This window comes from Sapajus apella, unplaced genomic scaffold, assembly GCF_009761245.1.
Source record: "Sapajus apella isolate SASKATOON/1434 unplaced genomic scaffold, GSC_monkey_1.0 scaffold9, whole genome shotgun sequence".
Lineage (NCBI taxonomy): Eukaryota > Metazoa > Chordata > Mammalia > Primates > Cebidae > Sapajus > Sapajus apella.
The window spans coordinates 20,448,430-20,473,772 of record NW_022436949.1 but is presented as its reverse complement, the minus strand read 5'-3'; the positions used below and the strand labels follow the sequence as shown (position 1 = coordinate 20,473,772).

Genomic DNA, 25,343 nt, shown 5'->3' with positions numbered 1-25,343 from the left:
TGAAACAACCTGAAAAGTTATTTCAACCACAAAACATTGATTATTGATTCTTTAGAGAAGCAATTTAAAGTGCTGCACAAATATTTGATGTGAAACAACAAAAAAAGTAGGTTCAAAATCTGTATTTGTTTATATTGCTCCATTTGACAAAATTAACCTTTTCACACATAATGTATTGTTAAGGAAAAAAAAGGAAAGTTTAAAAAAATGAACTGTGGCTATATTAGTTTAAAGATGAATGGAAATTCCGTTTTACTTCATTGAATTATACTTAGAATGAGATTTTGATTAAAACTATGGCTTTTTTTTTTAAGTATAGGAAGATGATTACCAAAGATTGAGCTTCCAAATTAATTTTATTCCTAAATCAGGATTATTTTTAGATACAAAATAATGACACTTTGAATTTGAATCATGCCTAATCAGCTCACCTCCCTTCCCCCATTAAATCTAATTAACTCTCACAATAGCTTGGCGATGTTGTTAAATATTGTGCTTTTCTTTTTCACAGAGCGGGAAATGGGGCACAGAGGATACAGTCATTTGCTTACACTCTGCCTCAGAGCCGGGTCATCCTTCCTGGTCTCTTACCATGGCTAAAGCGTATCCCCTGTTCAGCCTGGAAAGCTAAGGGTGTAATAATTTAATGGTCACTACATAAAAGGAAAAGGAAAAATCGGGTCTGTTCTTGACTCTTGATTGATCTCATGCCACAAGCTAATGGGTAGAGTACAGAATTGTCAAGTATGAGATCCAGTTTCTGCAACATGGTTCTCAATGGCTAAATGTGAAACATGGAGTAAATAACAAAGTTTCTTTTCTTGACTTTTCCTCTCTGAAGTATTGAAGTAATGATGTTCCTGCATAATTCATAGCATGTTATTTGTTTAGTAAGTGTAAACCACTTGTATCTCCAGAGAAGTAATCCATGAAAAACAGAAGTGATGTTTACTAGCAGCCTTGAGAAAATTCAACTTTTATTTATTCAGCAACGTTTATTTACAGTCCCAGGCACTGTAAACAGCACTAGATTAGAAAGATAAATAAAGCATAGCTTCTATCCTAAAGGGTCTACCTGTCTTACCGGGCAGATGTGTGTGTGTGGGGGTGTGTGTGTGTATGTGTGTGTGACACACACATACGCATATATACGATATCATACAAGCACATAATATGCAATGTGGGAAATGCTCTAAGGAGACATATTTATAATATAATGTTTAGAAGGAGAAGTTAGCAGCTTTATTTAAGATGAATTTGAGAGTTTATACTCGGGAGTGGGGGGAATATAAAGGAAAACAAGGCTGTCAGAAAATCCATCCCAAAGAAGAAAGCTTTTGAGCAAAGACCTAGAATTAGTAAGGAAAGCAGGGTTGAGCTAGTGCTTGCTTTATAGATTGATACACACATAGAAAGACCTGGAGATATTTCTAAATTGACTCTAGTAGGAGCATACATGGATTTAATACGTGTACTTTATTTGGTCATGAGCTAGCTAAGATTTCTATAATATATACCACCTTGAATCTTCCTTAGGTAAGTACTGTGAGTCTAGTATATGGAAATAAATCACCTGGCTAGGAAGAAGCCCCATGAATCACCCAGCCTCTACTAGTAAAGTGATAAACACTTGTTATTTCTTTGTGAAATATTGGCCCAGAAAATTCAGAAAGTTTAAACACTCATGCTGGCAATGAAGAGGAGGGGAAAGTGACAGTCGCTCTCCCCCATCTATCAACTGAGTCATTTGTAGGATTAGATGTCAAGTTCAACAGCTAGCTTGGCTCTGGCTTGGGTTCAACCCGCAAACACCGTATTTGAGAATTAGGAACACTGATTTTTGTGAAGGTGGCTTAACAAATACCCCAATCAGTTAAAAAAAAAAAAAAAAGCATTCATCACATCAGTAATTAAAGTTCAGGGAAAGAAGAAAAGCCCCTAACTTAACACTATTAAGCTATGAATAGGTAAGGTATGAAAATCAGTAGGCTGGGAAAGTCTGTAGCTGTTGTTGAGCTCCCAAACCAATGTTCATTATTGAGTTAAGGTGGTTTAAATTTTTAAGTAGCATTTTTCTTTGCATAATGTTATAAGAGGTGGCATCCGCTGGCCTCATTCATGTGGCAGCATTTCCTCTGGAGCTGAAGAAAAAGAATATCTGTATAAGGCAAACAAAATCTGCTGGAATTGAAAGTGTGGCAACATTATACATACCCAGGGAGGAGATGAGAGCACCAGGGCCAAGAGTTCCCATGGCATATGTTAGAGTGGAGCCAGGCTTGCTGTAACTGTCTGCTAACTCGAAGGGATTAAAGAATGGCAATAAGAACTTCTTGCAGGCTCTATGGGTACCCCAATGACAAATACCAGATCATTGTACAACTCATTTACTATAGAGTTAATTAAAGGTCACAAACCAGGCCAGACTTGGAACTCTGTTTATCAGAAAGTCTGTCCCCTCAGTACTACCCCACACCAGGAATATTTACTGATTTGAAGATTGATGAAGCCTTTGGGGTTCAGCCATGTGAATTTCATTCTCTGTTTCATCCGACTGCTCCTTTTGCCTTCACCCTTGGCCCTAAATGGAGGTGACCATGCCTTCCTTTCTTCTGTGACTGTGGTGGGGAAGTAAAAAACTCTTTTTCTTCTACCCATCTTAGGTTGATTGGCTGGGGCCCTGTAAATTAGACCGACAAAAGATTAACAAAGAAAAATGAGCAGAAGTTTATTAACGTGCATTTACATACACATGGGAATGAGTAACTCAGAGGGGTGGTTAGAGCTTAGACTTTTATAGCATCTTAACAAAAAGCAGTTTTTTAGAGAAGTGAAAAAGACAAAGGAGAAGGATTTTGAGCTTCTAGGAGGTACAATCGTACAATCATAGGGAGGTAAATACATGGGAGAAACTAATGGGGGATGAGGGATAGTTGGTGAGATTTGTTGTGCAGATTCCTCTGATGCTATCTGAGTTGATAAAGGAGAGCTGTCTTCAGTGATTAAGAATGGCCTTGCCCTTCCTGGTAGAAAGAGGGAGAGACTTTTTCTTGTGTCTCCTCCATTTTCATTGCCTACAGCTCAAAATAATTCTTATGCCAAAGTGGCAAATTTTGGAGTGGCATATTCTACGACCCTTCACATTATAAGCCATATTTAGAATACTTGCCACGCGTTCTTGCATACAATAATACCAGAAAAAAGAAATTTTTTCTTCATTTGAAGCAAATTTGGAAAACTTATTAGATAATTGAATGTGAAGATAGAATTTTCTTCTTGGCAGATCTTTTTAATTGAAACGAGTATATTCTGATATCAAATCCACAGGAGAGTGGCTGTTTCCAGGTCACATTCAGCTGTTCTATTCCTAAATACATAACAGAAATCTGGAAGCTACCTTTTGGTGTGTCTGTGTAGCTGGCATAGGACCAGGACTGTTTGGTGGGAAATATCTGTGAACCAAATATTTAAGTTGACTTAAGGCTCCAGAAATTTCTAGAATCTGTGTTCATATTCTAAAGACATGCACATTTATATATGCTCATCTTTAGATTTTCACTTTACTTTTCACTCCATCCTGCTCCATTTCTAAGGTTTTAAAGGACCTGGGCATGTGTTGTTGCTTGATAATGGTGTGGTGGTGATTGTGCTGTTTACCTAAAATATGTATCAAGGGCTGTTATGTAACAGTGGTAGTGGGAGTCACATAATACAAACTTTATGGGGCATTTATTGATAACATAGGAAATAAAGCATTATTAATAGTGATCACTGGCCAGGTGTGGTGGCTCACACCTGTGATCCCAGTACTTTGGGAGGCCAAAGCTGAAGAATCACCTGAGCCCAGGAGTTTAAGACCAGCTGGGCAACATAGTGAGACTCCATCTCACTATTTTTTATTTACTTTTTTAAATTAGCCAGGCGTGGTGGTATGTACCTATAGTTGTAGCTACTCAGCAAGCTGAGGCAGGAGCCTTGAGACTAGGAATTCAAGGCTGCAGTGAGGTATGATGGTGCCACCGCACTCCAGCCTGGGCCACAGAGTGAGATTCTGTATCTGAAAAAACTATGTATGAATTGTCATTAGTAAAATAGAAGTAATTTTGTAGTTTTCTTTAACCAGTTGGGTGCTGCCACTACCAGTCTCAGTTATGATTTATTTCTTACCAGTGTGCCTAAGATTTTATGTGGCTGTATACACGAAAAGGCTCCAGTGTTAATGGAGTCTCTATGCAAAATATGTTGCATTCTGAGTATGAATCATATTTCACATTTGGCTGTGAAAAAGTTCTGTGTCACAAATTTTTGTGGAGGGCAGGAAGAGTCTTTTCACACTTTAATGTTTTCGTGTGGATATATAGCGCTACAGTGAACTTAAATATTTATATTCATACAGTTGCAAATGTTAGACATGACTTCATGGAATCTTTCTGAGGGATATAACTGGGAGAGTTTTGTCATAGAAGTAAGAACATTCTTTCTTGCTTAAACCTTTTTCCTTAATAGAGGAAGGCGCTGAAGTTATTTATATTGGAAACCTATCAGAAATCTAAAGTAGAGCAGCCTTTCAAAGAAGGATAGAGCATTTCCACATTACGAACATTAAGGCTATAAAGGAAATGCAGGCATCATCAAGTGCACTTCAACCTCCTTACCTTACAAATGAGGCCCCAAGACAAAAATGTTACATGCCGAACCTGGGCATAAATCTAAGCCTCTCTGTGCCTGTTCATTCAGGCCTCTGCATGCCTATCCAGCAGTCTTTCCACGATGCGACAGTTGTCCACCTGTGCGGAGAGCAAGAGAAATGCTAAAGATGAAATAGGATGGATGTTTAATTCATTACAAGCTAAGCAGAAGGCTTTTGCCTGGGAATTCCCATTAGATTGATGGGGTGGGAGAGCAAGGAGAAATAGGAGACGCTTAATGAAGACATTGCTGCTCACACCAGTATGTGGCACTCATTCCCTGCCAAAATGTTTACTCATCGTCTTGCAGATCGTTGCATGCTCATTATTTATGGATAATATTGATTTTGTTATTTTAATTACCAGAGTATTTCACTGCCTCGCTTCTTGACTTACAGAGCAAAAACTGTATTATGCATGGACTTTAATATGTGGAAATTTCAGTTCCCAGAATGCAGAGCCTTCATGGTCTTTTTAAGCCATGTGTGTTGCAGATAAGTTACAAGAGGTTGTCTTTACGTTTGGTTTGGTAGCACATTCTCTCCAAAGTTTGATAAGAGATTTGGAATATGGGCCATAGTTGGTGTAATCACTAACCTGCTGGCAAGTTTTCTGTGTATGTCCTGAATTACAATAAAAAGAAGTACCTGCAGGGTGACGTTACATTTTACATCCCTCCAAATTCACATCTTTTCTTTGTTAAAATGTAATATTACCTATTAATTTCTTTAATGACTTCACCTCCTCAAATTGAGCTTGAGGACACACACACACACATAGACACACACACACAGACACACACACACACACACACACACACACACACACACACATACTTCAAACTTATATTCTGTCTTCCAAAGTGACCTTATGAAAGAACCTTGGCCTAATTTTCTTAATTTCTCTATCACCCAGAATTTCAGCAGGAGAGCTTCATGATAAAAGTGGTTTCTTTATTCCTGTTGGTATCAGCTGATTTTGTCTCTAGTATTTCGTTAGTAACAGTAAAGATGATTTAAGGGGAAAAAATAATAAAGTAGATAATTTCTGTAATTATTTATTATAGGAGAATTAAGGCTACAAAATCATGCTGAGGCCATAAAGGTTCGCACTTCTGAGACATTTTTATATTAAAAATCCAGAAATATCTTATCAACCTGCAGCTCAGAACCATATTAATATCATACTAAAAGCCTAACATGTGAACCCATAAAGACATGTCATTGTACTGTTGATTCCTGGAATCTTCCCACCACTGTATCCAAGTGTGGTGCTATCATGTAATAAAACATCTCCATCATATTAACTGATTATCCCATGAGCAGGCAATGTTGTTCACAATTCCAAACAACTTTGTAATTCTGGGATTTGTAGTCTGTTGTCTATTTTTGTTCTTAGGGTGGTTTTGTACAGCAGAGGAAATTTAAAATTCACGCAGTCTGAAATCACAATTTACTCTGGCAAAGCTGCTTAAACTACTGCTTCTTACGGAGTTTTAAATTGTGTGATATGGGTTATTCTCCATCCCAAACCTCTCCCCTTTAAAGTTGTTCATATGTAGAACTGTAAAATAGCTGGGTGCAGTAGGCTGGTTCCTGTAATCGCGGAAACTCGGAGACTGAGGCAAGAGGATCCCTTGAGCCCAGAAGTTCAAGACCAGGCCAGGCAACAGAGCAGGACCAACCGATGGCTCTTAAAAAAAAAAAAATTATTAAAACTTAAAATAATGATCATGTCATAATAAAACATGAAGAAGGGAATGTGGGGAGTCATAATTGAAAAAACATATGTATCTATGATAACGCTAGTTTAATCAGTCATGTTATAATTAACATATCATCTTGAAGAGGGTTTTTATTTTATATAGAAAGAGAGAAGGTACATCCTTTCTTCATCTTTCATAGTATTTTTCAGTGGATATATTTGGGCTAAAAAAATTGGCTATCAATTATAAATCATAGCTGTCTTCTAAATATGCATTTGAAAGAATAATGTCTAAAATTGGAACCCAATCAAAAATCTGAATGTGTTCATGCATATGCTGGAAGTGCGGCTCAGGATAATAAATCTTAAGGGGTTCCCTGCCGGAATGCTCCGCGTGCCAGCAGTTTCGTTCTGGTTTTCATCTGCTGGTCATATTTGCAATGTCATCTTTCTAGCTACAGAGATTTCTCTGTATACATATGGACGGTGAACTAGCAATTTTAAAATCAAACATATTCTCACCTCAATATAATTTTTCTCAGTCAACCACCAGATTTTCATAAAATTTCTTCATAATTTCCCTGAAACTAGCTATTGATTACATTTTTGGTGTAGTACTAGATTTGCCAAAAGTAAGACCAGTAGCTTAATAATATATTTCTTTTAATCAGTTTTAAGAGAGCAATAGATAGTGTGCAGCGTATTTGTAAAAAAATTCAAACCAACTCAGTATCCCACAGGTTTTGTCACAGCTATTGATAGGTAAGCCCTCAGCTAACTAGCAGCTTTGGGCTGAAGACCCTGCTGGGATCCACTGTCTACTTGTAGCCGTTATCTCTATCTAAATATTCATTTAGTTTAGTTTCTTTTTTTTGTCTAAATTTATGAGATATGAGTAATTTTGTTACATGCATAGATCGTGTAGGTGAAGTCAGGGCTTTTAGAGTATCCATCACTCAAAGTATGCTTTATAGATGGGGTTCTTTAGTTGGAAGTGATAGAAACTAACTGAATCTGGCTGGCTGTCTTAAGCAAAAGGTGATTTTTCAGTACATGTGGTAGGTTATATGGAGACAAAAGAAAAGCAGCAGAGGAGCTGGGCCTCAGGAAGCACGGGAGCCAGGACAGCACACAGGGTCCCGGGAGCAAGATGTAATCAGCAGGTACCGGCTCCTCTGTGTCACCTCCTCAGTAATCACGATAGAGGAAGCCAGAGTATGATTGGCTCTGGGTCAGCTGTCCAGCTCTTGGTTCAAATCCTACAAAGATGACATGAGGTGAGAGCAGTTGCCGAAAGGAAAAGTGTTTGTTAGTACCAAAAAATGATGGGAAAGACTACTCTTCATAAATTAGAACCACCAATTTGCCATACTGTTAAATTACCTGAAAGCTCTCATAAGGGTAGTAGCTTTTCCATGACAAGCTTTAATGCTTTCCCTTTGAGGCCGTAATGCCTTATATTTTAGAAAATGAAGGCACTCTAGTTACTAGATCCCTTCTCTTTGGTCTTACTCTTGGTTATTGAGTAACCAAAATGTTTGAAGGATGTTTAGTCAAAATAGACTCCGTTCTCCTTGAAACGTAAGAGTGTTTGATCTTAATCACTTCGAACCTTCATTTCTCTAAGTCCCTACTTGGATCACATATTTTTAAAATGCAGCCTTTAAAACCAAACATTCATAGTTACTATGATATCACATATACAATAGGCAGAAAACAGAAGAACTGCCTATGAAATGTGTAAAGCTTTGGTCTACAAGCTGTTCTGGTATACACTAAATTAGTCTTCATGGCTCTTTAAGATAAATATTTATCCTTTTTTTTTTTTCTTTCTGAGACAGAGTCTCGCACTGTTGCCTAGGCTGGAGTGCAGTGGGGCGATCTCAGCTCACTGCAGCCTCCGCCTCCCAGGTTCAAGCGATTCTCCTGCCTCAGCCTCCTGAGTAGCTGGGATTACAGGCACCCAGCACCATGCCCAGCTAATTTTTTATATTTTTAGTAGAGACAGGGTTTCACTATGTTGGCCAGTCTGGTCTCAAACTCCTGACCTCATGATCCACATACCTCAGCCTCCCAAAGTGCTGGGATTACAGGTGTGAGCCACTATGACCTGCCCAAATAATATTTATCTTAAATCAATAGATAAATGATATCTGACGCAAACTATTCAAATTAGGTCTTGAGATAATCCCCAAGAGGTAAGACTCTTCAGAGTATCACCACGAAAGAAAGTGCTTCACAATTTGCAATTGCAAAAATATGCAACCAGCCCAAATGTCCATCAGTCAACTAGCGGATAAAGAAAATATGGTGTATATGTATAGATACACACACACACACACACACACACACACACACACACACACACCGTATTATATATATATAGTTATATATATATTCCATAATATGTATATATTTCACATACTATATACATATTCCATATATAGAATATATATAGTATATATTCTATAATATATAATTATAGAATGTATAGGATATATACTGTATATTATATAACATATAGAATATATACTATATATAGTACATATATATAAGCAGATAAAGAAATATGGTGTATATATATACGCACACCATATTTTATATATTCCATACTATATATATATTCCATATATAGAATATATAGATAGTATGGAAGGCTACTCAACAAAATAATAGCATTTGCAGTAACCTGGATATAAAAGGAGACCATTGTTCTAAGTGAAGTAACTCGGGAATGGAAAACCAAACATCGTATGTTCTCACTCATAAGTGACAGCTAAGCTATGAGTACTCAAAGGCATAAAAATCATAATGTGGACTTCGGGGACTTGGGGCAAAGGGTGGGAGGGGGCAAGGGATAAGACGACACATTGGGTACAGTGTCCACTGCTCAGGTGATGGGTGCACCGAAATCCCAGAAATCACCACTAAAGAATTTGTTCATGTAACCAAACGCTGCCTGCTCTCCAAAAACCTATTGAAATTAAAAAAAAAAAAAGAAGAGATAGAGAAAGTGCTTCCTCAACCCTAAGTATTAGCCCATAATCAAATTTCAACTTTATGTAAAAGGAATCCCTTACACCTAGGTGATTCATTGACATGCCCAGCATTGGGTAAACAAGGCTATAACTTACCTCAGGTCTCTTGAGCCTTTCCTAAATCTAACAATTTAGAATTCTGAGTTGATGGGTATATTTATGTAGGACTGTAGTTCAATACACTGCATAAATATGTACACATATGTTACCATGTTTTCTATAATGTATCTGGAACACTCTCATAAATGGAGATATCATAGGATTAAAGTGATTTTATGGTAAAATAGAAATCTCTCCAATTCCATCTATTTTTCCATTCCTGTACTCTTTGCCTTTTTTCCTCGGAGGCTTGAAAAGAAAAAGAAATACAGCTTTTCTGAGAGTTTGCAGTTTACAGGTATAGAAAAAGAAAAGGGTATACCTTTCTATTATTTTTCACTTTAGATCTGAATTATTTTGTACTCTTTGAAGAACCTTGTAACTTAACTGAAGAATGGACTGATTTCTTACAGTGAAAGTGACTTACAGTAATCTTCCCCAAACTGCACAGTCCATCAGGCGTTTATTTGAGAAAGACAAGGAAGTATGGAACTGTATTAAAGGTAGGAGACAAAGGCTAAAGGCAACCATGTGAAGAACAGAAGAAAGTTGCTGCCACCTAGAGGTCAAAGTTGGTAAATTTTGAGAATGTGCTGTGAATACGCAAAGGTTCTTGAGTAGACATTGATGTAACGTAATCCTAAGTGAAATGCAGCCAGGTGACTTCTTTCTGCCTCCAAATGAGGTGAGATTTATTTCATCTTCTTTCACTCCCCATTAGTAGTGTTTTCATATTCCTTACGAGATTTTGGTGACTTGGGTGGGTGTTTGCATTTTTTGCTAGCAGTAGCCTTGTTACTGGTCATAAGACCTTATGTCATTGGAGGTCTTCATCCTGTATGATAAAATCTCAGTTATTTGGAAGTCATCATTACCATGGCTCATAGAGAATGTGTTTTCCACAGTCTTGGCTCTCTTTTTCCACACCTAATCTCAGAAGCACCACTAAGCTACAGATGTCATCATATTGTGTGGCTGATGTTCTTTTCCTTTCTCCCAGGTGAGGACAAGCAGCAGGGAAGCCTGTGTGATGAGAGGCAAGGGGCCCGGGCACACCCTTCAGAGGAAGGGACCCTGGGCTCTCCTAAGTTATGTCAACACCTAGAAACAAATGTAGCACCAGTCTCCAGAGTAATATGCAGTTGGGCCTGTTTGCATTTTGAGTGTTAGGAATTGATTAGACATAGTCCTAACATTTTAAAAAATTGTCAGAACATTTCTTTTAATGGAAAATTCTCCCAAATAAAGAAGTCCAGGTAGCCAGAAATTTGGTGCCACCACATTTGGCTTGCTATTCTCTCTTTTCAGGACACCCATATTGTACAACCCCGGGGGCACTATTCACATCTTATTCTATGTGAAGAGTACCTCCAGGAGCATTAAAGGAAAACATATTGGCATAGCAAGGTGAGGGCATGTGAAGAGAATATGTGTGTGAGTTTCCATGTCTGCCTCTCTCTTCTCTCCTGAATGGGAGGCTTGATTGAATGCTATTGTTGATGGTTTTCAAGGGGAAAAGGGCTTCAAAAATACAAGAAGATCCCAGCAACACCTTTTAAAAAATGAGGATCGCAATCAGAGTGGTCCTTGTTTATCTTACACCCTTCTGCTTCCTTAGAATGCATTAGTCGAGTCTCATCTCTGCCTGGTTTCCATGTGGGCCTTTACTTGCTTGCCACTTTTATTTTCTCCTACTCTGTATTAAATTTTAATCTTCAATTTAAGTTTTTAAATTTTCTGTCACTTACAAACCTGATCATCTTTTGAAATTATCAGAGATTGACTGTTGTCTTTACACTCAATAGCATCATCACTTTTCCAGAATTCTTGTGTTCATTCCTTTGTTCCTTCGTCAGAAAAATTAGTGTGCCTGCAATGATGCAGCCACTTCCTGTACTCTGGGGCACATTATTTAATAAGACAAACGTGGCCCCCACTTGGTACCATGTAGTGGCGCAAGAGTGACAACTGGCTAGCGTCTGGTAGTGGTAAGTGCTCTGATGAAGATGTAATGAGGATGTGATGGAGATGACTGGAAAGCAGTCCAAGGGGCTTGGCCGGAAAACCCCTCTTGAAAGGAGGTGACTTGGCATCTGGGAGCTGAACGACGGAAAGGAGCCAGCTGGGTGAGGGTCTGGACGTAATATTCCAGGTGCTGGAAACAGCTCTACAGAGGCCTTCTGATGGGAGCAAACATGGACATTCAAGGAACAAAAAAATGAATGAGGAGGAGTGTGAATCAGCCTCGGCTCAGAGAGGTTGTGGGGAGCAGAAACACCCAGTCCATAGTCTGGGTGTAGCAGGAGCCACAGGCCGGCTTTGAGCAGAGAGAGAAGTGATGGAGTTGTGTGTTTCAGGCTCAGTCTGGCAGCTCTGGGGAGAAGGGGCTGTAAGAGTGTGGAAGGAAGCCGGGGGACGAGAGAGGAGGCCAAGGCTGTGGCTGAGGAGAAAACATGCTAGCTGTGACTAGAATGGTATCCACGGAGGGAGAGAAGTGGAGGCAACTAGGATGTGTTCTGAAAACTGTTAACAGCAGTTTCTTACGGAAGGAAATGAAGAGAAGAATCAAGGGGGACACCTAGTTTTTGTGTGAGCCACTGGTTGTTGTGGCTGGGAACTTAGAGCACAGGGGAAGACTGTAGATGTAAATGTAGGTACCACTGGCATATAAATGACAGTTACCCTGGGTGTGTGTGTGTGTGTGTGTGTGTGTGTGTGTGTGTGTGTTGTGGGCGTGTCTATATTTGATGTTAAGGGACAGAACAGTTCTTGAGATGAAGAAAATCTAAAGGTAAAAATGCTTGCAAACCATTAAGCATTTAATGGAGGCTATAAAAATGTACAGTTAATGAGCCATAAATATCCATAGGTGGACAGGCATGATGGCTTATGCCTGTAATCCCAGCACTGTGGGAGGCCAGTGCAATAGATCACTTGAGCTCAGGAGTTCAAGACCAGCCTGGCCAGCATGACCACACCCCATCTCTATATAAAAAAAAAAAAAAAAAAAAAAAAAGACAAAAATTCGCTGGGCGCCGTGGCATTTGCCTGTACTCCCAGCTCCTTAGGAGGCCGAGACACGAGAATCTCTTGAACCCAGTAGGTGGAGTTTGCAGTGAGCTGAGATGGCACCATTGCATTCCAGCCGGGCGACCGAGTGACACTGTGTCTCAAAAAATAAAAGATACAGTAAATCCACAGGTAAACTGGGCAGAAGCTATATCAGTATAACTAAGGTTGCCTGCATGTGTGACCTCAGGATGCAAAGGACCCTGTAAGTTTCAGCCAATTTCTTTGCCCTACATGCACATGCTGTCAGCAGCCCATTGTAAAATGATGTCACCCGCCCCCAGTAGATGTCCAGCCCTGGGCTGCTCAGTGAGATATCCAACTTCAACTGAATAAATAGATCTTAATATGTGAGGGCCTCTTTTCCCAAAATGCCAAGTACCCTGATGTCTTTCTTCCACAAGAAGACTTTAGCATTGAAAGAGCCATCTATTCTATTTGTTCATACTCCCCAAGCTCAGTCTTCTCATTCCTCATCTACAAAATCACCCAAGCTAGAAACCTCATAGCAACTCCAGCTCCATCATAACCCACATTTATTTGACCAACTGAGTCTAGCATTCCTCCTCCTAAATATTTCTTGGCAATGTTGGCTCTTCCTCACCCCATTTGTCCTTATCATCTCTTAGCTGAAACATTACCCTAAGCTCCTAACAAGTCTCTTTTTTTTTTTTTTTCGTTTGAGGCGGAGTCTTGCTCTGTTGCCAGGCTGGAGTGCAGTGGCACAATCTCTGCTCACTGCAACCTCCACCTCCTGGGTTCAAGAGATTCTCCAGCCTCAGCCTCCCAAGTAGCTGGGACCACAGGTGTGTGCCACCACGCCCAGCTAATTTTTATATTTTTATTAGAGATGGGGTTTCACCATGGCCAGGATGATCTCGATCTCTTGACCTCGTGATCCGCCCGCCTCGGCCTCCCAAAGTGCTGGGATTACAGACATGAGCCACCGCGCCCGGCACAAGTCTTTTTAGATTCCATGTTACACCAGTCAGAATGGCTATATTAAAAAGTCCAAAACAGATGTTGTCAAGGATGCAGAGAAAAAGGCACATTTGCACCCTGTTGGTGGGAATGTAAATTAGTACAGTCTCTATGGAAAACAGTACGAACATTTCTCAAAGAGCTAAAACTATAAGTACCGTTTGATCCAGTGATCTCATTACTGGGTATCTCCCCAAGGGAAAAGAAATCATTATATCAAAAAGATGCCTGTACTCACTTGTTCATCACAACTCTGTTCACAATAGTAAAGTCGTGGAATCAACCTAAGGGTCCATCAGTGGATGAATGGCTGAAGAAAATGTCGCATATATACACCATGGAATTCTAGATTCAGTTCTTTCTACTCCTCCCCCGAATCCAATCATTGCCATGCCTACGATGATTATTGTAAAACGCAAATGGGATTCCTCCTATCTTTACGACTCTGTGGTGGTGTGCCATGATTTAGAATTCCAAAGCCCTTAACACTGTATATGAGGCCCTTTGCATCACATAACTCTTTTCCATCTCACTTCTCATAAATGGTTTCCATCTTCCCATGAGCCCTAAATTCCAGCCACACCAAACTTGTTACATTTCCCAAAATACCTTTATCCCCAAGGAAACTAATTCTCAAAAACTCAGCTTAAAAATATTCTTCTGCATGAGGAAAAAACAGCTAGTGTATGCTGGGCTTAATACCTCGGTGATGGGTTGTTAGGTGCAGCAGATCACCATGGTACACATTTACCTATGTAACAAACCCGCACGTCCTGCACAGGTATCCTGGAACTTAATTAAATGAAATTTTAAAATGCATTTCTGTGAAGACTTCCCTGCAGTCCCCTCGTCTATCAACCTTGTCTTCCTCTCTGACCCGATGCCACCGTATGGAGCATATCATCATCCTCATCATGATTGACTGTATCTGTTGCTCTGTTGTATGTTCTCTCCACCTGAGGCCCTCTAGTGTGAGGGCTTTCCTTTCCTGGCTCTGAGCACAGCACGTGGGCAGCAGGCTCCAGGCATATGGATCAGTGAACTGAAGACATCTCTTCCACCATCCCCATCTTTTGGTAGGAAAACTGAAGCCCAGAGTTTGAATAATTTTGACCAGGTTTGCACAGCGAGTCGGAGCTAGGATTAGAACTTAGAACTTCTGCCTCCTGACTTTGGTCCTTTCCTTTCCACATGTTGGTGGGTGTTTCCCATTCCTTATTCAACATTTTCAGAAAAGTAGAAGTATTCAAATTCAGAGGGTAGCAAGGCATGTCGTATTGGAAGTATCTTTAAACATTGGTTACGTCATTTCTGCCCTTTCTCTGTTTATCACTGTTATGCCTGACAAGGTGTTTGAAGAATAATGGTGGCTACTGACCCCAATTTGAGAAGCTAAGATTTTAGATCTGTTCTGTCACTCTCTAATTATGTGATCGGGGTGAGATTGAGTCCCTCATGCCTGCTCTTGCCTATTTTTTTCCATAGGGATTATGTGAAAATAAATGGAGATTAATATGTAGGAAACACTTTATGTCACAGAAGGCAGGATGCTACAGAATACCTCTGTGTATCATTTGTCACTGTTCACTTTTCTCTTAAATATAACCACCTTTACTGATGCTTCAAAAAGGAAAAAAAAAAACTTTTCATAATTTTTCTTTCTCTTCTTCTTTCCACAAACCATATAGTATTATAAAAGATTAGGATTCCAATTCTTATCTCCACCTGACTTTTACTTTTGTGGCCTTCCCTCTGATTCACTTGATCCTGAATTTAATTATCAGGCTTACATTAACCCCTGTCTCTTTGCTTGCTCTGCCTAGCAGTTCTTCATGGCTGAGTGAAAAGAGCTTGATTAATAAAAGTTTACCCTTTTATATTTCCTTGCAATTAGTCCACTAAAAAAGCCTCACCCCCTGGATAGGCTTTGTGTGGCTATTTTTTAAATTCTTTTTCCTTTGGCTGTGCTAATTTAATGGCTTTTTGTCTCTTGTGTATATTAATGAATTTGAAGATCAACCTTATAGTTTTTATTGTCACACCTTTGAAGACACAAACACCCTCAAACATTATAACTCTGGAAATAGGATTTAGAGTGAAATTTAAATCCAGGCTCTGTGGTTTAATAGGATTAATGTGTACAACATTTTCACATGAACAAAGAATAAATATCTTTTTTTATCTCTTAGCTGAATCAACAGGTACTAAATTTTAAATGACACTGTGCAAAGTGTCAATCCATGTTGGTATAAAGAGATAAGTCATTTATCTTTCTGAGGACTGAGAAGCTGGGCCTCCCCCAGGATTGTAGCAAGCTGAGGGCCCATGGTCTTAGAATACACACTGAAAAGGGCCTTCTAATGATAAAAAACTGAACATAGGTACTCTATAGGAAATGACCATCAAAGTAACTCTAGTGTTAATTGGCCACAGAGGGAGATGTGGCCCTCCGAAGTACTGAATGTATTAGGCTTTTATCCTCCAATAACTGTCCTAAGGCCTTTAAAACTGACCTGGGGTGAATAAATATAAAGAACAGGTGTCCAAACAACTCAATGGAAAGAGCACAGCTTTGGAATCAAGGGATGCTGATTCAAATCCTGTCTGCTATTGGCTTTTGGCATTAAGCAAATCATGAAACTCTTCACTGTCATTTCCTCTGTGATAAAATGCAACAAAAATATCTATCCCAGAGCCCCACATATTGAAATTTAAATGTATTTGTCATTGATTGGCCGGCCATAACAAAATACTGTAGATTGTATGGCTGAAACCACTGGACTATTACTCATAGTTCTGGAGGCTGAGAAGTCCAACTGCAAGGCATTTGCTGATTCATTTCCTGGGGAAGGCTTTCTTTCTGGCTAGCAGAGTGCACCTTTTTTCTATGTCCTCAAAAAGTGGAAAGAGAAGGGAACCCTGATCTTTCTTCCTCTTCTTATAAAAGTACACTAATCCCGTCCTAAGAGCCCCACCCTCATGACCTGATCTAAAACTAATCCCCAAAGACCCCATCTCCATATACCATCACATTGAGGATTAGGGCTTCAACATGTGAATTTTGGGGGACAAAGACATTCAGTCCATAACTGTTGATTCGGGTTAAAGGTCTGGACAGAGAAGGATCATATATAATATTATTTTTATTTATTAAAATGCCAACTTCTGATTATCAGCTCCCTTAAAACTTAAACGTCACTTCAGTACAACTTTGTCTTCTGTATGACAAAGGAATCTGATACGGGATTAGAAATGGCCCTTGAAATCAATAATTTGCTCCCAGCCATGCCTGGTTATATTGCTGGTAAATAATTCATCCTCTAGTAATAGAAGCAAGTCTCCAAAGTGATTCTTCACAAATTTATCGTTTTCAGCACTTCTCTCTGGGGGAAACAATGAAGTCTGATTTCACCAGAAACGGACATTGTACTTTGTTAGAACCACTTTTCAATGATATTTTACATTCTTAAGCCTTTTACAGTTTCACACAGTTCATAGGTATCATTTTACTTATTTCTCAGACCCATTCTGTGACATGTCTTGAAAAATGGTTTTATCTTAATCTTTAAAATGAAGAGAGAAAGAATAGAGTAAGGATCAATAAATCAGACTGCTTATATTCATATTTCAGTTACTATACATTAACTCTGTAACCTCAAGCAAGTTATTTTATATATCTGTGCCTTTGGTCCCTAATCTATAAAATGGGGGTTGCTAATTATACTTGTTTAATGGTTATCATGAGGATTAAATGTACTATATTACATATAAAGCTCAAAGGACAGTGTTTACCAACTCAGTAAATAAATGTTGACTATTATTTATAAGAGGGTACAAGACTCATTTATTATTTAGGGCCATAACGAATACATAGGTAACATTAATTATGTCATCTACTGGCTAAAATATATTTTGACCCTTTAATAGATAATACAATTGAGAGCTAGGTTAACTCAGTTCCCCGATATGATACAACTAAGCTAACCTTGAAATTCCTACTGCATCCTTCTCATTCACTCCTTTTCCTTTACCTGCCTTTTACATGTTCATGTTCTTCAAAGTTTCATTTCCTTTTGCATACACTCCCTCGATAACAGCCTTCTCCATAGCTAAGGCACGCACCTCTTTGCCGGTGGCAGCCTGGATTCTTCACTTCCTCCATTGGATCGCTGCCATGTCTTTTTGTCATGGTCCTCGGTTGTGTGCATTTAAGGAAGTATGTATGCCTCTCTTGGACTATAAGTCTCCAGCACCTAGCCTAAGGTCTGGCCTGTAGTAGACACTCAGTAAATATTTGAAGAAAGAAAGAAGGGGCTGGGCACAGTGGCTCACACCTGTAATCTCTATAGTTTGGGAGGCTGAGGCAGGCAGATCACTTGAGGCCAGGAGGCCAGGAGTTGGTCACCAGCCTAACCAACATGGTGAAACTCCATCTCTACTAAAATACAAAAAGATTAGTTAGGTGGTGGTGCATGCCTGTAATCTCAGTTACTTGGGAGGCTGAGGCAGAAGAATGCCTGAACCAGGGAGGCAGAGGTTGCAGTGAGCCAAGGTTGTGCCACTGCACTCCAGCCCTGGCAACAGAACAAGACTCCATCTAAAAAAAAAAAAAGGAGGGGAGTGGCAGGTGAGGGACAGGCATGGCTTTAAACTGAAGTACTCTAATTCTTTTAATTTCAACTCCATCATTAAATACTCTTAATTTTTTAGAAAGATAACACACAATTTAAATAAAATGGAATGTTTTAAGACATTTTCCAAACTTTGCTTGATTAAAATAATGAGTTTATTGAAAATCTGACATATTTTGAGCACCTACTAGGTGTCAGGCACTATGGAAATGCTCAGAACATAAAGGTGTCTAAAGGAGCTCTGTCTTTGGAAGAGAATTCAAACTATCATGAATGAGTTAGCAAAATTATGTTGCAGCTGTGTGTTGACAGACTTTTATAAAGACGGTGTTGCCTCTTTGTCATGGGTTGGTCTTTCTATGCCTCACCAATTTAACATATTTAGATACCACATCGTGTGTTGGCCCTGGGAGTTAGCCTTGTTTGAGATAATAAAATTCATGTTTGTTTTATTTATAAGATTTAAATACATCTATATCTATTGCTTTACCACTTTAATACTTATCTTAATGTGTTTTACCATGTGCAGAAACCAAAAAATAATCAATTAATATAATCCCTGCATTGTTTGCCCACATGTACGTATACACACTTCTAATTGTGACAATGCACATTTTTTTGTTCTTGATTTCGTTTGTAGATATCTACCAGCCAGGTGCCACACCATTGTGAAATGTTCGACTGCTGATTTCTCTCTGGGTCCAGAGACCTAATTTGAAGTTAACTGATATTCAATAATAGCATTTTGCCTGGTGCAGATGGTGTGCACGACCTATTTTGCAGGACATTACTATCCTCGAAATGTAAAAATGATACATCATTTAACTTTTCCACAGCTATCGATTCAATTATGTAGTGGCACACTCTTGACTTGCATGCTTTCAAACTGGTGGGCATCTTGAAAATAGCATTAAGTAAAATTAGAATCGTGGTGCTACTTTTGCTTGGTGTTGTCTGAAATAAGGCATAGCTTTTGCAAGTTTGTGATTATTAATAGATTTGGAGGCCCTTGATTCTAGAAATTACATACGTGCAGAACAATGACAAGTGTTAACAAAGGAGCACTTTCTTTTTCTTTTTACACTTAGTACTATGACCTAGTATGTGAAAAACAGTAAATCTCACGTGTGATGCTTTTACAAGATAGAAATTCAGTATTGTCACAATCTGGGTTGACTTTTGTTAGATATATATTAAGTATAATAATTACCTTTAATATGTATAAATTTGCATGGTTATAGCTGTGTTGGTTAGAGCATGCTCTTCAGTCCTCGTCTTAGGTGATCTAAATGTCACATGATTTCATGCACTGGAGTAGGAAAACCAGAGCATACTTCTAGGCTACTGACACAACTCCATTCATAGTGAGCTCTTTCACAATGTCATGAGTTTAGTCACAGTTGGATAAGAGTAGCGTCCCCTCTTTCCTACCTAAAACATAGGCTTTAAATGAACGTTCACTTGTAGTATCTGTTCTCTCATGTCCCCAGGGGTCAAAGAGCACATGTGTAAAACATAATCCCAGCCTGCAGTTATGTGTGGTGATGAGCCATGCCTTAAACAATGGATACAGAGGCATTAACCACAAATTCTTACACACAATAAATGAATAAGTTATTTATTTTACAAATACGTAACAGCTATAATTTTAGGTACTCATGAAAGTGACTGATTACATTAGCAGGCCTTGGTCTAAAGAGTGCAGCTGGCTAAAACTAGAAGGCTCTGTAGAGCTAGAAAAGGCAACCATGGCTTCAGAATTTGACATCAGGATGCATGAATGTTGAGATCTTCTTTTCTGATACACTAGCCTTCATCAAAGGTAAACTCAACTAGCCACCCTCAGAAATTAACGACCCCTAGTAACGTAGAGACACACACATGCTCACCTATGTGTAGACATGCATACGTCACCCTGCAGTTTTATTTTTGGATGTGCTGATGCAGGTTTGCCGAGCATGATTTTGTCATCTTTGTCCTCGGCAGCAGGCTTTCCTTCCCCGCATTGCTCCTCAGTGTCTACCTCCCCGCTCCTGCAGCCCTGGGGCTCCATAGCAGTTCTTCCTGTATTGCTTTTTCTGGCTTCACATTCTGTTGCTGCCACCCCCCTCAACCCCACATTACTAGACCACCCCTGGGTAGCCGACCCAGGCTCCAGGATGTCCATCACACAGGCCCCAGGCACCTGCTTTTTGCTCCTACCAGCGACCTGCCAAAAGGATTTATAAAGACCTGTCGTGAAAAGACCCCTCCTGCAGGAGACCTGCACTCACCCTTTCAAAAGGCCCTTTCATCCATGCCCTCATGAGAAATTCACAGCCAACCCTTGGGACATTCACAATGGGTAGTATTGACCCCATTTTGTCAGTGATGAAATTGAAGTTCCAAAATAGAAATTCAGTGGTTTGTCCTATGGAACAAAGCCACTTTGCAACAGCCCTGGCACATCTAGATCTTCACATTCCAAATTTAGCAGTGAATCTCCTCATCCAATCCCTGCTACCCAAAGTTAGACTTGAATTCTTATTTGTAGATGGAGAATTTGAAAGCAGGCTTACTAGTGGTATTTAACTTCAGTTCAAAGATGCCATAGGTCTTGGCATTTGGGTCTGTTTGAGGTATGGAAAAATATTTGTAGATATAGAAATTTTCTTATATAAAAAGAGTTTCCAGACAAACAGGAGAGGTCACTAAAGTTCTTGAAAGTACTTTTCAAAACTTTTTTAAAGGTCTACATTCATTTCTTCTATCTGGAATGCTTGAAATAGAATCCTGCCTCAAGGAATTAGTAAATTATAAGAGCCCTCAATGTACTTTCTAGTCATTTTATTTTTCTCTCTTTTCTGGAAGCCATAACATTCTTAGAAACCACAACTTTCGTTCTTCTCATTGATAAGCAGAACTTTTAAAAATAAGGTGATTATTCTGAAATTATTGATGGTTCTGAAGCATGCTAATACGAAAGCAGAGTTAAAAACTCCTTCTTGGATCAGCTGTTTCCAAATATACATAAATACACATAAACCCACACATATAATGTAATATGCACGCTATATCTTTTGGCAGGTTTTCTAGGAGCCAGTTTGAAAGAAGTTTCCTTGTAACTTTAATGAATGGGAGAACAGTTTTTTCAAGTACTCCCCCCACCCCACCTTAATTTCTAGTACTTTCAACTTGTTACGTAATTATATAGTAGGTCTTAAGGCAAAGCCATATTCTGTGGTGCTTTCAGGATCTCAGATCAGTAGTTATTTTATGTAAGATAGCACTCATCAGACAGTAGAATTTTAGACTCTCTACACAACAGGAGTTCATTCTGAGGGAAGTAATGTTAAACCCCTCTGTCAATATTCTATAAGAGTGAGTAATAATAACACCACCTACCACATATAATGCTTACGTTATTCATAGATGAATATGCCTAACTCCTCACTCCCAATTTGCTCATATGCCAAGCCTAATTTTGGAAATAGAGTGCAACCCAGAACTGAAGAAGGAGGATCTGCTATGAAATAAACATCATGTCCTCAGTCCATCTGATATGTTACAGGCTGCTTCTGGCTTCCTTTCCAGCAACTCTCACTTTAAGTGGAGGAACTAATAGAAAAATAACAGGATTTTCTTATGTAAGAGAAAAGACCACAAGAGGAGTGAGACTAAAGGCTTGCCCTTTTTATTTTTTTTATGCCGAGGAGAACACAAAGCTACAGCTGTCCCTGACTTAATGAGAGGGTGACATGCAAGAAATGAAGGACAGCCATTCCTTTGAGCAGTGGGAGGCTGAGCCATATCAAGTCCTTCATGGGATAGTTTGTTATTTTCTCTTCAGGCTGTGATATTTTCTTAAAAGGAAGAACAAATTGTAATCCCGAGGTCTCATTTGAAAAGTACATGTCCTACCATTTCATTTTCTCAGCACTGTGCGGTTGATGTACTAACATTTCTACCATGTGACCTCTAACTTAAAGAGAAGGTCAACTTAATCTACTTAATCTGCCTGAACTCTATTTTACTCATCTGTAAAATGGGGATGATAATTCCATTATCTTAGAAGAATTAAATAAAATGATGCATGTAAAGTATTTAGCATAGTATCTAGCCAACATTAAATTGCTCTATAACTGTTAGCCATTGTTAACTATGAAGACTTGAATACCAAAAACTTCAATGAAAGAAAAATTACTATTTGCTATCCTCTAACTAGAGACTGAAATTTATATATACTCTATCTTTTGAGTTCAGTTTTCTGCTTTCTTAACTAAAAAATGGTGTATGTTCCACAGGACACCTTAAGTATTCAAGAATGTGAAATATAAATAAGCACTGCCCTCTGCTTCTATTTGTTTCCCTTTGCTTATATCTCTAAATTCCCTGCAGTTTATTAAATTGACTTTGTTGACTCTGCTCAACAACCATAAAACAAGAGAATCCTCAGCAGGTTGGGCTTAAAACTCACCATGTATGCAGGCTTTCCAACCTCTTATAAGGTCAGTGTGACTGCAGGAATGTGAAGTCTCTTGTCACTTGGTGACCTTTGTTGTATGCATCATAGCAGATGAAAGCAGAGACAGTCCCCACCTCATGACTGCATCCCCAGAGCTTAGTGCTACACTATGCACATTGGTGCTCAATAAATGTGAAATGATAAATGAGCAACCAGTCTCACAATTTTCTGGAGATTTTTTGAAAACAACATTTTTTTAAAACTTAACCTTACATAGAATATTTAAAAAGATAAGAGCAGTAACTCATTAGTGTAAAGTCAACCTCCAAGAAAAATGGAGCTATTGATAAACATGACAGGAAGTCAAAGATGAGGGTTATCATCTTTTTAGATTAGCCTTAACCTACTTGAAATTGCAGTAATTCGAAAGAGTGATCCTGAAATTCTGAAGGTTCCATTGTATGTGGTTTCAAAAACACTGTCATAGAATTAAGAGAGAATGTGTTATTGGCATAAGAACTATAAGAATAGTTAGGATCCAGCAGATTGCAATAGAAGTCTTTGCTACAATTCTTTGTAAATCTGAAAGCAAGGTTCCTGACCTAGCAAGGAAATCAGCAGCTAAGCCTTTGAAACCACAGCAATATCTGACCAACCTAAAGCTTGTGTAAGTCTTCACAGCGTTGGTGCAGCTCTCTCAGGGTCAGGGACCAACCCTGGCAGGCTCCCTTGTGTGGGGGTGGAGCTTCCGTGAGCCTTCCAGTCCTGCTTCCTTGTCACGTTGACCTGTTTCATCTAATTGGGTTTTGGGTTTCCTCTTCTGTAAGATGCAGGCAAATTTCCTACTGTTCCATGGGAACATTGTCCGGATGAATTGGAACTTTGAAAATGAATAAAACGTCTTTAGAGGATATTTAACTCTTCAGCAGAAAGATGTTATAGAAATGGAAGGTGTTATTATAAACTTTAAAAAAAAAAGTGTTACGTGAAAATGCTGTTAGCATTTTGAGACTGTGTCCCATTTTGCGTCTTCTGTTTTGCTTTTGCTCCTGGAATTTTTAGGACTGTCTTCGGGGTGTGTAGATTGCATTAGCACTGGGTGGGCTTTGTAACTGTGAGCCGTGCTGTCGGCCAGAGCAGACTGCTCTGCTGTTCCTGCTGTACTTCCCGAGTCTGCCCACACACTGACATGCTGCAGAGGCTCCCTGACTGAGACATATGTTACAGCAGAAAATACTTTTCCCCCAGGACTCCTAGAGGGTGTTGAAGAATGCTTTCCTGATTCCTGCTTCTTGAGATAAAAGAACATTTGGCAAAGAAAGTCTAAATAGTTGCTTTGAAAAAAATAAAGAATTGAACTCATATTCAAAAACTAAGCCAGGTGCGATGGCTCACACCTGTACCCCCAGCACTTTAAGAGGCCAAGATGGATGGATCATTTCAGGCTAGTTCAAGACCAGCCTGGTCAACATACTGAGACCCCATCTCATTTGTTTTAAAAAAACAAAAAACATCCAAAGGATCCGTGACATGCCTATTCCTAAATCATCTTCTGTGATAATCCTTAAGCAGGTTTACCCTGTGTCTTAGTCTTCTTGGACTACTATAACAAAATGCCAGACTGGATGGCTTACATACAACAGAAATTTTTTTCTCATGGTTCTGAAGGCTTCAAAGTCCAAGATCAAGGTGCCTAAATATTCAGTGTCTGTAAGGCCCTGCTTTTCTGGTTCGTGGACCTCACCCTCCCACTAGAAGGAGCAAAGCAGCTCTCTGGAGCCTCTGTTATAAGGGCACTAATACTCATGAGGTCCCCACCCCTATGGCCTAATCGTCTCCCAGAGGCTTCACCTCCTGATACCTTCACCTTATTTCTTAGCTCATCTTCTTGCTGTGAAAAATTTAAAAAAAAAAAATATATATATACCTAAATGAGACAGTTTCAAGGTATGAAATTTTGGGAGGACACAAACATGAGACCATAGCACCCCACAACTGTCTCCAGTGATCCAGTTCCTTCTCACGACTTCCTGGGAAGCCTTCTTGTTATACTTTCGGAGCATGTGAATAGGTCACAGGTTTTTGGTCACACAGTCTGCAGAGCTGAATAATTCTACAAGAGCTGTGCCCGTATAGCCCTGCAGATCAGCTCTAGACAAAATAGTTGACTCTGTATTCCTGTGCATGTTACTGGTTTTGCATTTTTCCTTTTAATTAACAAACCTCAGAAGGTAATATGTTTGTGCTAAAAGGAGAAATTATGATTTGGAGTTGGAAATTAGACAACTGGTTTAAAAGATAAAATTATCCAAGAATGTGCTAAACCTAGATAAATTTACAAATGTTTTTTATCGTTGTCAAAGCTAGCTTAATGTTTTCTCTGATTATTTATCATCATGTCTATGTAAATGCAAGAACGATTCAGAAGCTATTAGTGGTCTACAGTTGTGAATTTACCCTAGAAGTAGAATTAAAAAAAAAAAAGAAGTCTCTAGTGCTGCAAAGAGTCTCTAGAGAATGTCAGATAACAGCAGTGGAAAAAGGGACATAAATGGGCATGTTTATTTCCCCAGCCTTTGCCCCGGAGCAATGACTCCCAACCTTTTTGGAGATATAAAACTCATTAATTTTTTTATTGATTTTATGCCTTCACTTTTACATCTTACATGAGCTATATGACATACATTTT

General features: G+C 39.1%; 1 protein-coding gene and 1 long non-coding RNA gene across 8 annotated transcripts in view; both read left to right on the top strand.

Annotated features, from left to right (window-relative positions):
• The window catches only part of KLF12 (Kruppel like factor 12), a 636,627-nt gene that overhangs the window by 549,835 nt on the left and 61,449 nt on the right, over window positions 1-25,343 (top strand). The window lies entirely within an intron of this gene.
• On the top strand, window positions 3,494-24,570 carry LOC116551166. The gene is made up of 3 exons (XR_004268746.1): window positions 3,494-3,504; window positions 16,917-16,924; window positions 22,505-24,570. It is a non-coding gene; the product is annotated as an uncharacterized LOC116551166 (long non-coding RNA).